General features: G+C 41.5%; 1 protein-coding gene across 3 annotated transcripts in view; it reads right to left on the reverse strand.

The window, feature by feature from the left end:
- Positions 1 to 15,419, reverse strand: part of LOC117439587 (disheveled-associated activator of morphogenesis 1-like) — a 45,779-nt gene extending 30,360 nt beyond the window's left edge. For 2 of the 3 annotated variants that reach the window (XM_034075551.1, XM_034075547.1), the window contains exon 1: positions 1,279 to 1,627. The gene's annotated coding sequence lies outside the window, so the exon portion shown is untranslated. Of the gene's footprint in view, positions 1 to 1,278; positions 1,628 to 15,276 lie in introns of those variants that run through there. The other variant, XM_034075548.2, reaches the window with a different exon arrangement.
- Positions 15,420 to 19,034: the final 3,615 nt, after the last annotated feature.

Below are 19,034 nucleotides of genomic sequence, written 5' to 3' on the forward strand. Positions count from 1 at the left end.
CAGAAAAATAATAGAAAGAAGAAGATGTCAGATATAAGCTGTTGACTTTTAAAGCATCATTAAGCAGACAGCCGACATCATGATCTCCCTCCGAGTGTGTGTGAATAGGAACAGTACCAATTATGAGCCCCACAGCTGGGCACGCTCCCATAATAGTCCCAAATCTATTTCTGAGCAGTTAAACTGATAACCTCTCAGATCATCAATAAGGGGGCGGGGAGGGAGCTGTAATCTCTCCTCAGATACCCTGCCTGTCTGTCCTTTTAAAACAAAAATCCCTACCTCTTCCTCAGTTGCTATGGTAACCGAAACGGCGGGTTGACCGGTGCAGACTGGGTTGGGGATTCAAAGTAAAGCCTCTTTTCAAGCGCACGTTTTTAATCTGCTCTGGATGTTTATAGGGGAGAAAATAGGATTGTCTCTAATTCAGCGGACACAAAACAAATAACAAAAAAACATTTAGGATTACAGGGTAAAATGTAGCCTGCAGTCACTCAGCGGCACTGAAATCCTGCCGAGCTCCAAAGACTAGACTTTGTAATCCATCGGTGTGTAGTATTTACATGCGATATAGAGCACTCTCGGGGGGGGAAGTGGAACCTGAGAAGGATGGGCAGGAAATGAGGCGAGGTGAGCGAGCAGACCACTCTCTGCTCAAGGTGACTTTCCTTTTCATTGACCTGATTATCTGTTCTCCGCCCCTCATGATGGAAAAAAGTATGCCATCCTCTCACACACACTCACTTAACCCTGATAACGGGCTGCATTTGCTGGTGGGAGGTAGCAATCCGTAGCCTCTGTGCACCAACACATATTTCCACCGCCGCCTCACCCTACCTCCCAGCCTTGTCATTACGGGGCATTCCCAGCATACACAGGACAACTCTCTCACCACCCAATCAGCCCCAAAGCCTGATGGGAGCACCCTGTCATCCTCCCCTCCCCCCCAGCCGGTTACTAAGGCAACATCGTTTTTCCGCACCGACACCTCCTAATAAGACAGACGTGACACAATCACCTACGTCTCGGGGAGAGGAATCCAGCCTGCATCCTGGCTGGGGAGTGATAAAACACACACACACACACACACACACACACACACACACACACACACACACACACACACACACACACACACACACACTGATAGCCTCAGACTATCAGCCGGTCACATGCAGTCCACACACACATTCCGATCAGCAGCCGGCTTCTCCTGCTCTCCTTTTGCTCATTTGATTACAGGGTAGGATAGACACAGATCCATGGAGCTCGTCTTACCCTGTCCAGCTCGCCTCTGTTGCATTCCCTTTATATCCTCACTGCACCATCCAGATTTCTGCACCGTCGACAGAAAAACACAACAGCATTTCATGCGCGAAGGTATGTAATCCACGCAGGTTCAAAGTCGTTGCTAATAAGCAACTTGATTCCCAGGGGCTGTCAAAAATCAGCCCGAGAGGAAACTCCCAGTCAGATGAAGGCAGTTTTGCTCTGATGGCAGGGGGGGCAGGCAGGGAATGAAGTCGCCGTACAGCATGAGATCATGTTTGAGATCATGGCGAGAACTTCTCCTCGGCGTATATATATCCACTCCCTCCCTAACCTCTCTCTCTCTCTCTCTCTGCCTTTCTCTGCAGAATGCCGGGGGCAGAGAGGACAGGCACAGATGTTACTGGCTGAAGGCCACACCCCTTTTCAACACTCCCAGTCCTAATAGGATGCAGCCGAGCCGTGGCCACCGCCCAGCTCACCCCCTCCCCCCCCCCACGCTGCCTTTAGACAAGTTGCTTTGGGTTTGTTTGGAAAAGGTTTGTTCGGAGAGTTGCAGGAGGGAAACAATTCAGAGCTAAAATGTGTAAATGTGGGTGTGGGAGGGAGATAGATGGGAGGAAGTGAAAGCGTGACAAGGCAACTTAGTTGACATGTCAGAGGAGTTTTGCACACGCCCATTCCCTACCTTAAAGGAATACTTCTACCCTCAAATGGTCAGTGTATGTCACATACTCATCCTGTTTTAGTGGTAAGGAAACAAAGAATCCAAAATAGGAAACATTTGATGAATTGTAGAATGTAGTGAAAATGCATGTTTTTGAAGTATGGAACATATGACCTGATAAATAAGACTTTACTGTGATTATACCACAAGAGTTGTGTGAGTTTTGATGCTGCTGTTGTTTAACGCGGCCCACATTTACTTCAGACTGAAGATATTTCTCCATTTTGAAATCTTGTGAACTCATGCAAAGAAAACTAAAAGATTTCATTATGACTTCAAGGTAACAAAGAGTGGGTAATTGATTTTCAAGTGAACATGTTGGAAATAAAGTATTCCTTTAAACACGTCCTGTTTATCATTAACACCTTCAACCTGAGCTGCACATATCCCATCCAAACAGTCTGGCAAGGATGTGACAGCTGACAGAATATCCAGAGGATTTTCATCTAAACAATTCAAGACACTCCTTCGTGATTTACAGCCCGAGAAGCACTCCTGCATCCCAGCTAATTACTGACTCAGCATCCATAAAACATCGTTACATAGTGATATTTTTTTGGGACTGTAGCAAAGGGATTGTCTATAGAGGATGGTTAACAAAAAAGCATTTAACTTGAAATAAATATACCCAAAGTGACAGTAATTTGGTATTTTGCTGCAAGATTTCGCAAACGTCAACCCACAATGTAACAATTTAGAGAAGGCCCAAGTTATTGTCTCGACAGAAAACTAAATTATCAACCACTGTCAAAACTATAGGTTTCACAGTGAGAAACTCCAAAATGATAAACGTCGCCGGCGGTACATCATATCAGCTGTTGCTAATTAACGTTTATTTTGTGAGTGAGTTGATGGCAGGCCAACATTAGGCTTGACTGCTGAAGGATTTGTGTGCTCTCTGCAAGCCGGTGTCTGTATCCAACCAAAGATTGTTTATGAAGTTGAAGAAGCCTCACTCTGTGACATCACTGTAAGTGTCCCGAGTGCTTATATACTTCCCACAGAAGTGTGATAAAACTTCTGTGGGAAAGAGTCACGCTAGTTACAGGACTCACATACTTCCTGTTAAATAAACATATTCATTGGTTTTGAATTGGATAGTCGTCAAATGGTTTGTTTCTGTCATTTTGTGTGCTTTTTGTAACCGAGTTGCTGTTGGTACCAAATACACAATATCTCAAGAACTCAGTATCCGCTCATCCCTACATTAAGAGGTTTAAAAGGGTATTGTTGAGAGGGTGATGAATCAACTCTTGTATCTTGAGGCTATAACATCCCAAACCAATTACTTTGGTGAGAAAATCAGACATGTTCTCATAAGAAAACAGAAGTCATCTACTTGATTCAGGCCAGACAGGTCTCTGTGCAGGTGTTGTTGACAGAATAAGTGTCACCTAGGTCAAGTGTTACTGAAGGGTATCACAATAACAACAACACATCATAGTGCTTTTTTGTACATTTTATTATGCAACTCCACGCTGTACAATCAGCACATAGTGACGAGAAGCGGCAACAACACACAGTAAGGTATCAAATGTTCTGTAACGGAGACTGACACAGAGACAATGGATTTACGCTCCTCGCCAAGACTCGAAACACTGCTCTGCCAGAATAAAGTCACAAATACAACCTACAAGCCAAACCTTATCCTCAACAGCTGTGAGTGAGCATTCAATACCCCTCAGTGTTAGAAATGCTTCCTTGCTTCATCCCTTAACCACAAACCAACCACTTTCCATTAAGGATTATTATTTTTATGGACCATTAAGGTCACTTAACATAATTTTTTAGGCAATTAAAACTTCCAAGTTTTAAACAGCTGCCTCTCTTGCTGCCAGCGTGTCAAGTGCCTGCAGCCATAACATTTCTGGACCACTTCCAAGTCACATGTCATGCTCGCTGAAATAATACAATCTTGTAATTGTCTAATCTTCTTAAAACGTTCTGCTTTGATTCTGAATTGCCGTATCTGAGACTGTAGCTTGATCCCAGAAACGGGGTCTGTGTGAAACAGTTTATCTCCACAGGTCTGGTGTTGCAGACATCAGTGGCGATCCGCGCCGGTGTAGTCATGTGTGGATAGGAGTGGAAGCTGTGCAGTCCTGGGTAGCTGCCTCTGTAAAGAACGTCCTGCAGCTGGAACAACAGACAGGTCCTGTTCCCATGCAGGGCTTCTGTTCTGCTGGGATTGATCATCCGTGTCAATAAAAACCGGACTGATGTTTTGGTGACCTCAAAGGCCACAGGTACATACAGCAGGGAATGTATGGTGCACTGCGGATGCTGCGACTCCAGGTATAAAGGCGTTGTCAGGCCTTTCTGTGTTTCAAATAAGATTTAAAGCAGAGATGCTTTATAACAACAGATGCTGCATTCACCAATGGTATGATATGGTTTACATTTGCTTTCTCTTAGGTGGCCACAGCCTAATGTTTTCTTTTGCAACACTATTATTTATTTACATAGCCAATATCATTACGAAAATTATCTTCAAGGAACTGACAACATTTGGCAACCAACAGAAAGAGAAGCAATGTGTGTTGCCATATATCACGAGAGCGTGTTGCGGAGACAAACTATTAAAACTTCTCAGACTGAAAGAGAAACTCAGGCAAAAAATTGTGTGAGAACTTTGTAATCTTTAGTGCACTAATCGGTTTATTATTGAACACGTAAGGGCAGACAAAAACTCAACTTTAGTCTTTTCTTACTGTTTTATCAACAGAAATGACCTATTTCTCTGTTGCTTTGGACTTTTATGAATTTGTGTCATGTCATAAACAAAACATGATACATCAGACACAAACTTGCCATCCTCCCCAATGGTTCAATACAAGAATGAAGTTTAATGGTGAACGCTGCTGGAGCTCTGAAACACTTTGCAAGGCATCGGCAGGGAAACAAGGAAACATGGCAATCTGATTGGCTGCAGATTGTGGATGACCCTGAACCGTTCAGCTGTGATTACAAGCCTGTTGACAGAGTGTCAGGAAATAAAAGGATTTTGGTGAAATGTTAAACTCTGTGCTTACAGTGTGAGACATGAGGTCAAAAGCCGCAAACACATGAGATGATAGAAATAGTGGAAAAACAAAGTGCTGCTGCCTGCGGGCTAATGAAAAGTATATTTTCAGCAGAATCATGACTGACAGATTTAATTTGAAAAAACTGTTTCTCAGACTGCTGCCAAGGAATGTGTGAAAGGGGAACGCTATATTACGGCTCGTATCATGTGGTGGAGGGGAACAGGGCCACACCGTACATATGTTTCTTGCAGGGTGGGGCGTAATCCATAAATTCCACCCAAGCAGCCCTTCCCTTGCAGGAGACCCTAACTTTCACAAATGAAATGCCAGGATTGAAAAATATCCTATTGGTCTCTACCCACCCTCTGGAAAGCTTGTAATTAGCCCCTGGAATAGAAAAGTCCATCCCAGAAGAGGCCACCAACTTTCTGTATCCACTTATCTCTACAACGCCAAGCCAAGGAGCAGCAATCACGAAAAGGAAGGCCAAGTAAGGATACAACACTTTGAGATAAAAGGAGAGAAGAAGGAAGTGTTTTTCTAAGGATAGATATGTGGTCAACTTTAATTTGTGGTAGAGATAATAACATTGATCTAATGGGAGGGATGGGTTTCCTCAATGTGTACGTCATGGAGTGTGATGTTCCCTGGACTCACATCATCAGAAAGCCTCTATTTCCTGTAATCGATTAAAAGCATTAAAATGGCGATACCAACATCATGAAGAGTGTTTTTTTACTTTTTTTAGAAGCTCCTCTTCACATGTCATGATAAGTCTAGTATATAAGTTGAGTGAAAGTTCAGTGTTGTCCTTAAATAAGCTTTATTCAGGCGGCTTTTCACAGTCTTCCTCAGTGGATGGAGGTGCGAATTGAATGCACATGAAGAAAGCTAGTAAAACGTTCCTTAATATGATGATTATTTAATATGATATATATATATCATATTAACCTATTTTTTGGGTTGTTTTCTTGCCTTGTTGTCTTAAAAAAACAATGATACAACCCTTGAATAATGATCACGCCTCCTGGAGCCGCTACAGCACATTTAATATAATAATGTTTAATATTAGTATAAAATGCATAATTGACTCGTACAAAAATCACTTGTGTAAGATGTAAGAGTTCCCTCTTCGGAAAGGAGTGAAGCAGACTAAAATATTATGAAGTGGAAAGCTGCAGTGAACGTGCTTGATTGACAGAATTTGAGGGTTAAAAGGCTCTGGCTTAACTTGTTGATCCGTCCAGATGTAGGTCAAGCTCAATGCGCAGAGAAATCACTGCTTAGTGGTTTCAGCACAGATAAGAAAGAGGGCTGCATAAGTACTACAGTAGAGGTAACATGTTAAACAAACAAATAGAGTAACAATAATCCAATCAGTGTCCAGTCTGCTCCGAGTGAAGACAGCGTCAAAACATCGTACATGGCCATTAGTTTACGTCACACATGGCTGCTCTGAGAATTAGCTCCTCAGATTAAATCCATATGAAAAGGTCTGAGGGCTCGGCCTTATATGTGACCGCCAACACTGATATGAGGCTGGCTTATGTCCAAATGGAAGCATGACTGACAGACACAGAGGCAAAGTCTAAAGTCAAACCAAGCTGTCATACAGTAGGCGGCCATCTTGCATGATTGCATGGCTGAGCTGCTTATCTGTGTGTCATAATCTCAGCGACAGGAAAAAACAACCTGAGCCCAGACGAGTCAAAACTAAATATTAAAGCTAGGAAAATCTGCTGGGGAATCAGAAACTAAAAGCATGGCAGAGCAGTGAAAAATGAAACCAAAACACAAGCAGCAGAAAGAGGATGTTTGGGGACGTTAACAAGGACACCTGCTGTTTAACAGGATCGACCTGGCAGCCTCTGCCCTGCGGCCTCTCCGCTATCAACTGTGCAAACTGATGGGACACAAACAACACTTATGGTGCTCATATCGGCTTCAAACACCCCCTCAAATGGCACTCCACTGTACGGGTTACAGCTCTGAAAGATGAGCCAGTTGTTCTAATGGATCACCTCTAAATCATAACACTGATGGAAATAAAACATAACGGAGAGAAAAGAACGAAAAACGGACACCGACAATGGTCGCCACTAAAAGTCTGTAATACAATAACTCCCGAGGAACATTTTAGCTGTTGACGCAGCTGGTTTCGTCTGACTGCATACTTGTTTTGACGGTATTTCTACAGTAATGTTATCACACAGATATGTTATACTGTGGGAACCTGCTCCTCGTAGCAACAGCCCGAAACTCTTCCCAAAGCAACCAGGATACTTTCTGTTCCTGGAGGGAGGTATGTGGCTACTGTGACTATCTTTTAGATAAACAGAAGCAAAGCATACGGCATCAGGAAAGCATGAAAGCAGCACTTTTCGCTATTACTTTGTGAATGTTAATTGTAAAAAGTCACAATGTGCCTCACTATAAAAACGACAAAGAAACAAAGATGCTTTTTGAAACAATCAAACATTCAATAAGAATGTGCATGACAGACATTACTGACTCCGAGGCGCCAACTCACTTATCGGGAAATTCTATTAACATGGTAAAAAAACCAACAATAACATCTCAGTTTAAGAGAAAGAGGATTTGTTAAACCAGCCTGCATTACTAAAGAGGATAATGACAAATCAAGGCAGTCCATTTGCAAAGGGAGTTAACCGCAAACATGATCAGGTCAAAGAAATGAAACTCGAGCCAACTCTTAAAGTGGCCTGATGCTTTTGTGAACCCTTGATTTAATCAAGTTGCATTCATTCAAGGTAGAAAGAAAGATACAAAGATGTAGCATAAACATATTTGGTTTCTGGCTTTGCTGTTAGACCTGTTAGAACTTGAGTGCCCTTTCTGTCGGGTGGGGCTGCATTTCAGGAGCAGGATAAAGCATGCCGTGCTCTGGCAGCTGAATCTGATATCTGTCTGCTGTTTGAATACTTGCAAAACATGTTTTCACGTGACCTGTTCCAATCACAGAAAATAATCAAACATGATGAACTGTATGTTCTGCCAATCCAGGAGTCACTGCTAACATGTCTTTTTTTCAAAAGGGTTAATACGTACCCTCAAGGCTTGAATTTAGAAAACAGTGTGTTGTGAGGTCATCGGATTAGCGTTGAGCTTTGTCTGGGGTAAACGTCAAAACAAGCTCAAAGTCAGATGGAAAAGTCTGCACCTGGATACCGCCACAGTTACCATCTTTTGAGAGAAATCCTCTTTGTGCCCCGATAAGATATCACTTACATTACATCTTCGGGATTTGACGGTAGGAATGCTTCCGTAACAAGGCTGTATTGTTGAGCGTCATTAATGTTGGTTTGATATGAACATGCATTTGATTTCCGTGATTGAGCTGTTACCAAAACTACAAGTAGCAGCTTGAATTGATGAATGCGCACATTTTCTTAAAGACAAAAACGCTGGCGTTCAACCAGCTGGAAGCTCACCTGAAACACACACACAGCACAGAGGGGGCACACCCTCCAAAACTGCTAACTCATTAGAAAAGACATCTTATTTCCAGCGTCTCTGCAATGGGAATTAGCATTGATAATGTGACCTAGACAAAGGAGATGGAGGCGAGCAGGGATTGAAACTTGAATCCCACTTGGCCCATAAACCCCCTCCCAAACCAACAGTTCGGGTTATGGGACTCCCCCACACACATGCTCCCTTGTGTGTGTACACACACACACACACACACACACACACACACACACACACACACACACACACACACACACACACACACACACACACACACACACACACACACACACACACACACACACACACACACACACACACACACACACACACACACACACACACACACACACACACACACACACACACACACACACACACACACACACACACACACACACACACACACACACACACACACACACACACACACACACACACACACACACACACATTAATGTTGATGCTCATTGTCATGGTAATCTGAGGTTTGCCTCAATTCTATCGCTCTGGCGAGAGATCAGTCACTTTCTAACTTTGTTAACGCCACCCTTGAGCAGGAAAAGCAAAGCAAGGCTTTTAATTAAGAAACTACACACGCTGTTGAGTATTACCGGATTGAAAGACTTCAGTCAGGAACACAACCAAGCAAGTATAAATATAGGCTGTGTCATGTGACATAATGTAACAGCCGAGACAATTATGTCACTCCAAACGAGACGGCACGTAACCAAGGATGACTATTTCCTAAAATGTTATGTTTCTCAGAGTGTATAGGGCATTTATCACTGTGCTAGGACGGAGCAGTAAGAGGACTTCATCTTTGCAGCTTTGGGAGAAAATTACAGCTCAGTATGCGCAAAATCACTTGATTGCTTTCTCCTCTGTTTACGTAACTTTAAAGGAGATCTTACCAACTCTGCGATGTGTTCTACAACTTTTCAAAGATAGATTCAGTTAAACTAGCTAAAAGATAAAACGAGTAATGACTGAAAGGGCACCACTGGGAGCGCAGACCTCAAGGCAGCCAACTTAAAATCCGTTCTGTGATTCGGAGCTGCTCCAATATTTAATGACTTCTTCTTTTGCCCAATCTGCGTCCTTAAGCAAAGTTTCATGGAAATCGGGCCAGTGTTTTTTCCATAGTCCTGCTAACAAACAAACAAACTACGATCTATAAGAAACATGATATGCTTAAAATGGTCTTTTCACTCAATTTGTAAGACTGGGTGCAGCGTTTTAAAATGTATATCTTTGTCTTAAAAACATTTGAAAAAGAAGTATCTATGCAGGCTTCAGAAGTAGCACAGCTTGTACTGTGCAACTGCAATAAGTTCAGATTGGCCCAAAATATAATTTCCTAGGTGACCCTGTTCTAGTTATAGAACCAGAGTACTGCAGGGAGCCGCTCTGTGGAGATGAGTCCGTGCGGCAACAACAGTGACTGGGCTGAACTCACATAACCCTTTAAAACCACGAAATACATTACTTTATTACAATATCCCAAATCTATGACACAAACTTGTATCACATCACGACAATGATACAACATGGATATATTGTCTAGCCCTTTACAAAACATCTTAATGTATTTGTGATGCATTTCTAACTGCTAATAAAACAGTGAGTGAATGAGTTGCTGTGAAGGATCAATAACTCACCATAGGGTCCGAGGGCTACCAACCTTAAGCCCATTCATTAAAAATGTGCCAGCAGTGAGTGGCTGAGCTGGAAACGGAGCGCACTGCCCTTTCACCCCCCAACAATCGGGGAGGTCAAGAGTCAACGGCGCTGGGAGGGGACAAGCAGTGTGCATTTGTCCGGTAGGCATCTAAACCCATCTGACAACGCAAGTGTTTAGGGTGGGCTTTTCTATTGCTGACATGAGCAGGCAGTAAAAAGTAAGCGCTCCAAGTCGATGTCTTGGCCTTGGCTCATATTGAAGAATGTAATAGGAGTATAGGATAGAGTGATTTAATGTAAACAAAACAAAAGAAAGAAGGACATGTAGCATTCAAATGTCGATCCAGAATTTAAATGGCAATGTTATGAATGTAGCTTTGAAGTATTAGTTACAGCGTGTTGCGTTTACTTCTCCAAAAGTGTATTCATTTTTTCAGACAGAGGGTGTTCTGTTTTCAGTCGAGGTGGCCTGCATCCTTAGCCTCTCTTTTGGTTATCTCTCCAGTGAATAATACTTGCAGGTCTTCGTCAAGATCAAAGTTAGGGGCTAGATCGGCCTTTGGTAAACTTTATACTACTCAACTTTTCAAACATGCAAATTGTAAATCTGAGAGGTGGTTCAGCTCTGCCACAAAGTAACGATCCTCAAAATGTGAGGTTGGGTCCTGGGTGTGGCCAACAACGGCTGCCTGAGCCCAGCTGTCCCGGCAGAGAGGACAAGTGCAAAGCCGGGCCAGACTGGGGGCAGGGTGTGGCAGGGCAGGGGTGCCATGGCGACGGAGCAGCCTCGATAGAGCAGGGATGCTAAATGAAGCTATTGTCTGGCCCAAGTGAAGCACACCGCACAAAGAATGGCACATTCAAACAGTCATACAGGCCTATTGTTGTGGCAGGCCAGCAGAGCGCTGCAGGTCCACCATCTATCCCACAGGATCCCCGACACATCATACAGAGAGAAAAGCATCTGAGAGCACGAAGATCCACCATACTGACCCGGAAAAACCATCCCGCAAACAATTCAAGGACTTTTCTAGATCACTTTATCAACAAAAACATCACTGGATCAGTCTGACTTAAAATGTAGGGCTGCTCAATTAATTTGAATCGCGATTATGATTATCGCTTGCAACGATTAGGAAAACAACGTAATCGTAATAAAACGATTATTTTTTTATTATTTAAGTTACTTAAAGTTTAGGGTAACCAACTGTTAAAAACATACTGTTCACATTTCTTTTCTCCAATAAATGGATGTTTTCAAAGTCAATGAATAATCGTATTTAATAATCGCAATTACAATTATTGACCCAAATAATCGAGATTATGATTTTTGCCATAATCGAGCAGCCCTATCTCACAGTATACCTTGTCATGTTGTTCAAGAGAATACAATAAAGGGTATGTAACACATGCAGCGTGAGTCAATATGTTAACTATGTGAAGTAGCTATGGTATGTATCCTAACTGGATTTGCTACCTTCTCATACTATACGTTTTCTTTGACTGACAATGCAGTGTAAACATCCACTAAATGCTTAACCCCAGCAATTACACATGTCAAACATGTAAAATAGAAGATCAGGTTTCAACAGTGCATGATTTGCAACATAATGTATACCCCTCATATGGCCCTGCATGCTACAGAGAAAGCCAACATAACAAATGACAGCCTAAATAAGGATGGACATTTTCATTATCCTCACTGGGAAAACAGTCATCAGCTGTGGTCCGTCACCTGCCTCTGTGCATTAATGCCACCAACACATCCAGAAAGCATGCTGACATATGGCCGTCTTTAAAGGGCTCAGCTGTGTTACAGCCACTCCTTAATGACATCTACCATTGAAAAAATAATTAGTCTATACCTCCCCCCATGTTGTTGGCGCCGTCGTTTACTCTTTACTGTGCAGTGCTTAATGAGAGCCAACCAGGGAGGCCGGCCGCCCCCTGCTTCATGGCCAGGCCTGTGAAACGTAACACTCAGTTCATTAACCCAGTTCCCTGAGAGCTTCAGCAGTGTGTGCTGACAGACAGAAGAGCAGGTACAATACACTCACACCGTTTATGGACTGGCCACTTAGGGGTTGGTGCTTTGTTGTGGGGAGCAAGAACTGAACCGAAGATAAGATCATGGGAATGACCAATATATCAGCCTACCATCTTCAAATACCTCCTCTTAATGCCAGTTGTATCAGCCAATGTCTACTGCCAATGTGAAATAATTACTAAGTCTGAATTTATTCATTTTCTTTAAGATCATTTAAGCTCAGTCAGCTGTCAGATCATGTTAGTCCCCACTGAGGAAATGCGAAGACAGAGCGGATTATATCACCACATACACTATTGATCGATGTGCTCCAGTTGTCCACCAGTGCCAAATGAAACTGAGTCACAACGCTGCCGTGAGTTTCACCAAGAACCCTTTTTGTCAAACTCAGATTCCGGTAGCAGAACAGAGTGTGCAGGATCACGAGAAATATCAACAAATGACCAGTGCCAACAAAGTGAAGCAGCAGAAGCTGTAGCCCAAGGCTGTCCTTGTGCAGAGAGAGCCAGAATGTAATCATTAATGTGGTTATGATTGTTAAAGCGAACTGGTAAAGCTGCTTAATAAGCTACAAGCTTATCAAGGTATTAGTGTTGTCAGGATAGCTTTTAAACTGGATACAACATTGAAACTATTGATCAATAGCACTTTTGACATCATGAGGATTTCTTCCAGTGATAATAAGTGAATATATATTTAGATTTTAATTAAAAAAGGTATATAGCTGTGTGCGTTTCAACTTGCAGTTCACGATAAGAGAGCAGCTACTACCCTGGCCTAGTATCAAACATTTAAATAAGTAAATATTTAGTATTGATTTTTTGACAAGACAACAAGCTACATGCAACGCCTTGTGTTTGCTGAACTGTCATTTTGCCTAAAAAGGGTTGGTGCAAGGGTTAACCATTAGAAAACCTTTGCACAATAAATAATTAGTGTCAATGTGAAGCCCCTTGAGACAACATTCTGATGTTGATGATATTTGGCTTACATGAATTAAAGATATTGACTTGAATACTGGTTCATGTCAGAACAGGCTTTGTAAGTGTGAACAGCATCAAACAGGGTTATACTTTACTTGGAACTTACAGGCAACCATCTTCAAATCTGTCAAAATACTGATACAACTAATCAGCCAATAATATGTTACTATATACATGTCAGGCTCTAATAGGAAGGCTTAAAGCTCATACCATGGGAAACCATGCAGTTCCAACAAACAAACATTATCTGCAATGTACATCTATTCAGCACAACAAGGCATGCAATTGAAATGTCAGGGCCTGTCGATGCTGATCTGTGACCAGCCAACTCCCTGTCTGAGCATTAACACTGTGGACAAAATAACAGCATGGTACATCACATAAGGCTTCTCCCATGTTTACAGTGAAAACATGTCTGCAGATCTCACCGCAGCAGTAAGCCCTCTCACAAGGCAGCGGCCCATTACAAGCACGTACAGGCCCCTCGATGATTAAGAGCATTTTAATTCTCGGGAATGCAAGTCTTTTCTGATAAGCGCCTAACTGGGAATAAGCCTGCCCCTACAATAATAATGCTGTGATAATCTCTGTGTTCAGCTCTCTGACTGACCACTAACTTCACGGCTTTCACAAGTGAGTTATTCCACTTCTCAGCACAGCGATAAAAGTGAATATTAACTCAGAACAGGTGAAGTATCAAATGTCTGAAAGCCACAGAGGCGGGCCCTTTTATCTAGGGTAATGTGGCAGTTTGAGTCCTTAAGGCATATGTGAACTACATTTGTCCATCATGGATGACAATAGAGAAACACAATTTTGATGAGAAAAAGTGCAAAGGTGTGGTTATCTTAGCACATTTGACAGCTAAAATTCGAAACGCTATCCACACAAAAATCTGTTTAAATGTTATCAAGCATTTGTGGACCTGTGTGCCTACAGATATCAGCCTCCCCGATACATCGTGCCAAGCAGATATATTCAACAATATTAGCTTTATGCAGCCATGTTGATATTGGCATTTATTTAGTAAAATAAATTGCAGAGCAGCAATACCAAAGTAACAAAGGTTGCCAACTCAAAACCACTGACATGTTCAAGTGAGAAATGTACCACGTTGGTCAGAGTTCTCAAAATGTCAGTTTTGTATGTTGTTTTTGAATGATTTCAAATTTCAAATATTAACACAGGTGGACCTCACATATCAAGTATCAGTGGGGCTGTGCAACTGGGTCACAATTCAGACTCTTATGAGCTTTATGCTTTCCCTACCATTCCAAAATTAACCCCATAAACCGCAAATCTTTTTCATACATTAAAACTCTTCTGCCAACCTTCAAGCCTTATGTAATAACTCGGTGTAAAGTACTAAAACGTTTTAATCTTAATAGTAACTTTTGCACACACACTATACACATTTATTGTATTTTTTTTTTTATCAGGTAGACCTACACTGTAGATAAGTCTTAGTTAAAACAAATATTTGGACAAATTATGTTTCTTGTCTGCTACTATTACACCAAAGTATATTCCTTGTGAACATCTAGTTGGCAACAGATAGGATTCAGATTTGGTTACATAAGTCTGTGAGACATTAATGATAACAGTGAGCCATCCACACCTCTCACATCTACACTAGTGAATATATTGTCTTCAATGTTGCCTCATTTCAGCCGGGAGAAGACCATGGAGGTCCCCGGGACCCCCGTGTATCTACTGCCGTTTATAGATAACTTCGTTTGGGCTTTGGAGGAGGAGCCGTTGAACAGGCGGTTCCATGTGTGGACAGGTCGGCTTCCCCCACAGATAAAACAAAAACAATTTGCAAAAGAGATGCAAATGTAAACCGACTCCTGTCTCCTTTCTGCCCCGGGTTTAGGACACTGGAAGACCGGGTAATTCAACAAAAGAGCTTCCGTAAACTCGCTGTTGTGTTGACCGGCCACACCGGTACGGAGGTCACCATCACAACCAGACGGTGTTGTGGATATTCAGCGTGTTTTGTTTCAGTCGTTATGGTCAGAGTTTTTGTCCTAACGACATCGTCCTTACCTCGTCACGTTGACCATTGTTCTCGGTAACCGTGTGCACGAGTTCATCAGGTAAGTAGAAAATTGTTGAAAACCCCTGAGTCCAGACGGCACAGCGATGATTCAACAGACTGGTTGGTCCGGGCTGCTCATGACGTCATCGGTTTTAGCAAGCAGTCTTCTTCTTCTTCTTCTTCTTCTTCTTCTTCTTCTTCTTAATGGCGGATCGCAAGCAGCTTTTGGTCGCATACCGCCACCTACTGTACACGTGTGTGTGTATCATCCCTCTAATAAACCAGCATATCGAAAAACATAAAACTAAGAAACCATAAAATAAATAAAACAAAACAAAAAACAAATCATCCATGGTCTATTCTAACCTACTGTTCGATTATTTTCCCTATCCCAGTTTCCCTCAAAAAGGTGACAGTGTCTTTCTGGTAGCTCTTACTCCTTCTCCTTCTGTTCCCAGAATACCAGCAACATTCCACTCCCTCTCTGCCTCTAAAACTTTATCCCTTAATTTTCCTCTTTCAACTCTATAGGTGACACAATGTAATAAAATATGTTCCACATTTTCCCTAACACCACAGTTCCCACACTTGTCACTGTCACTTTTCCCCATGACATACAGCGTTTAGCAAGCAGTCAATGCGCATGCGTGTATTTGTTAGCCCAGAGAGCATCATGGTAGTAGTAGTCTTCTGAATCAGAATCGGTTATATTAGCTTTACACATACTAGGAATTTGCTTTGGTATAAATGGTGCATACAAATAAACAGAAAGAAGAATACGTAGCATAACAAAATAGGACTAGTAGTAGACAGTAGTACTACAATACTAGTACATTACATAGTGTAGTAGGATGTCAAGAACGCTCTTCACATAAACCTTTGAAATACCATTCATATTCTAATTTAGTGATTCTACAATTTAGGGTACATTACATTCCATGTCCATTGATGTCCACTGATGATAATTATAATTATTCTAACTATTTTCTTCAAAACTATCATATTTGGCCTATTATTGGAAAGCATGTTATAATATCACACACACATTATGTGCATCCTATATGCTTTATATAGCTTGAAATGTGTCATGATTTTTGCTATGTCCGTTTTTCAGTTGAGGGTGTCTTGGTTTCAAAATAATGAATACAAACCATTAAAGTAAATACAAACTATTATTCATTTCAAAAGTCTAAATAAAGAATAATTATATTTTTTTAATTGATTTCCTCCTTTACATTTATTTCATTTAATCGTTTATTTGAACCGGGACAGTGCACATTGATGAACACTTTAAAACAAAATAATGCTTACAAGTGTAAATGAGCCGGATTTTCGCTTTGAGCTAATTTCCATCCGTGATCCCGTCACATACAACAAGAACATTACATTTATATACATAGCAAAAATAAATACATGACATGCAGGAAGAGCATGAGCAGCATACAAGCATTTACCACATGGCAGTACAATGTAGCAGCTATGACATATAAAGTGCAAGATAAGATAAAAGTGCTACATAAAGTGCAAGAGTGGATACCCCTGTATAAAAGTGCATTTAGCGGTGATTACACATCTGTTTGTTTCTCAACCATTCTTTAAGTTGTCTTTTAAAACTATTGAGAGTGGGACAATCCTGTATCTCAGTTGGGAGGCTATTCCACAATGAGCTGCCTTTAATGGAGAGGACATTTTGTCCAAAAGTTGTCCGTCTATGGTGGACTTCACAGTCTCCTCTGATTTTTGACCTATAGTGCAGCGTCCAGTGTGTTTTTTGTGGATGAATTCCGCTAAGGGTGGGGCCCCCCGCCAGTCCATGTAAACATTTATAAAAAAATCACATACTTTTAAAAGACTTAAAATTGTCAAAACTCAAGAAATTGTGTTTTTCAAGAATGGTAAGAATTTGGCTTTCTGTCAAACACCTTGATAGCTCTCTTGTACAGTTGTTCTATGGGTTTCAGGTTTGTGGCACAAGCAAATGACCCGTTTGTAAAACAGTATTCAATGTGGGATAGAATCATACAGTGGAGGTATGACTTTGCAGCATTGACAGTTAAGAAGGGTCTAATTTGTTTAAAATGTTGCAAGTTGAATTTAACGGTATTTGATACTTTCTTAATATGTTTCTTAAAAGTCAAGTTCGAGTCCAGTATGACTCCAAGATACTTGAAGTGGGGGGGACCAGTTCTATTTCTGCTCCGTTTAAAAACACATTGGATCCTTTCATTTTGACTGGTTGTTTACTGAACATCATGCATACTGTTTTTTTGCATTTAACTGTAAGCAAATGTTGTTCAGCCAGTGTTGAACCTTGTCCAAAGCATTAGAGACAAGATGAGATAATTTAAGTGTTTTTCCCGTGTACAAAGATGACCGCATCATCAGCATACATTTGCATATTCAACTCAGGACATACATTAGGCAAGTCATTAATGTACAAAGAAAACAGTAATGGTCCAATAATGGAACCCCAACAGGGTTCACAAGGTAGGGGGATTTGGCTCCGTTGACCAAAACACACTGTTTTCTGTTCGATAAGTAAGACTTAACCCACTGTATTGAATCTGCCGAAAAATTGAAATATGTCAGCTTTGTAAGGAGCACTTGGTGGTCAACAGTGTCAAAATCCTTCCTGAGATCAAGGAAGACAGCACCTACATATGGGCTGGTGTCCAACATACATTTAACCGTTTCCACAAAGACACAGTTAGCTGTCTCAGTGGAGTGGTGAGCACGAAAACCAAACTGCATTGGGTGGTGTGAAGTGAAACCTTTGTCTAAATGTTTGGTGATTAGTTTTGACACCCATTTCTCAGCTACCAGAGACATAGGGGAGGATGCTGATTGGTCTGTAATTGGACAGTATTGCCTTATCCCCAGATTTAAAAATCGGTGTCACCGTGGCCACCTTCCAGGATGATGGAACTTCCCTCGTGCTGATAGATTGATTTACTAGTAATTGGTTTTATTAGACCGTTGATATGTGTCTTTATAAAGTTCGTGTCTAAATCATCTGCATCCCTAGCCTTAGAACCTCTTAACCCTAAGATTATATGTTTTACCTCAACCTCTGTGATTTCCTCGAGGTCAAAAACGGGGTGTGTATCCACAGTCGGGCTAGGTGAAACCTCAGATGGCGGGAAGAGCTTTGTAATATCCAAAGCACTATTTATGAAATACTCATTTAGAGAGTTGGCCAACAGTGCAGGGTCTTTTATCAGGGCATCATTGATTTTTAATTCTAGAACATTATTTTCCTGTTTGGTATGTTTACCTAATAGTTTATTTAAGATTTGCCAAACTTTTTTACCGTTACCTTCCGCACCTTCAATTATATTCATGAAAAAGTTTGCTTTGGTCTGTCTGTTTTTCTGTTTGTCAGTGGATAGTCCGGATTTCAAGCTCTGCTTTAATAGTTGGTTTCATTAAATTCCTGCACTGTAGATTCAGCCAGGGAAGATGATGTACCTTCCTGCCCCTAAGGCACCCTCTTCTTGAGAAGGAAGACATTGTATCATTAATTTGAGATATAAACAGATCACTGTTTTCACCAATATCTTCAGAGGACAGAGTGTCCCCCCAATTAATCATTTTCACTGCATCCATAAAATGTTGTAGGTTTTTGGGGATGAGGCATGAACCCAAGGCAGGGTTTTTAGTTGTGGCCATGAACCTTTTTTTTGTGAGTTTCCTGGCAAAATGTTACGGTCAGAAAGTCCAGTCAGGAAGTTGTATGTTTTAACTATTCTGTCAGCTTTGTTAGTAA

This window comes from Pseudochaenichthys georgianus, chromosome 24 (assembly GCF_902827115.2).
Source record: "Pseudochaenichthys georgianus chromosome 24, fPseGeo1.2, whole genome shotgun sequence".
Taxonomy (NCBI): Eukaryota; Metazoa; Chordata; class Actinopteri; order Perciformes; family Channichthyidae; genus Pseudochaenichthys; species Pseudochaenichthys georgianus.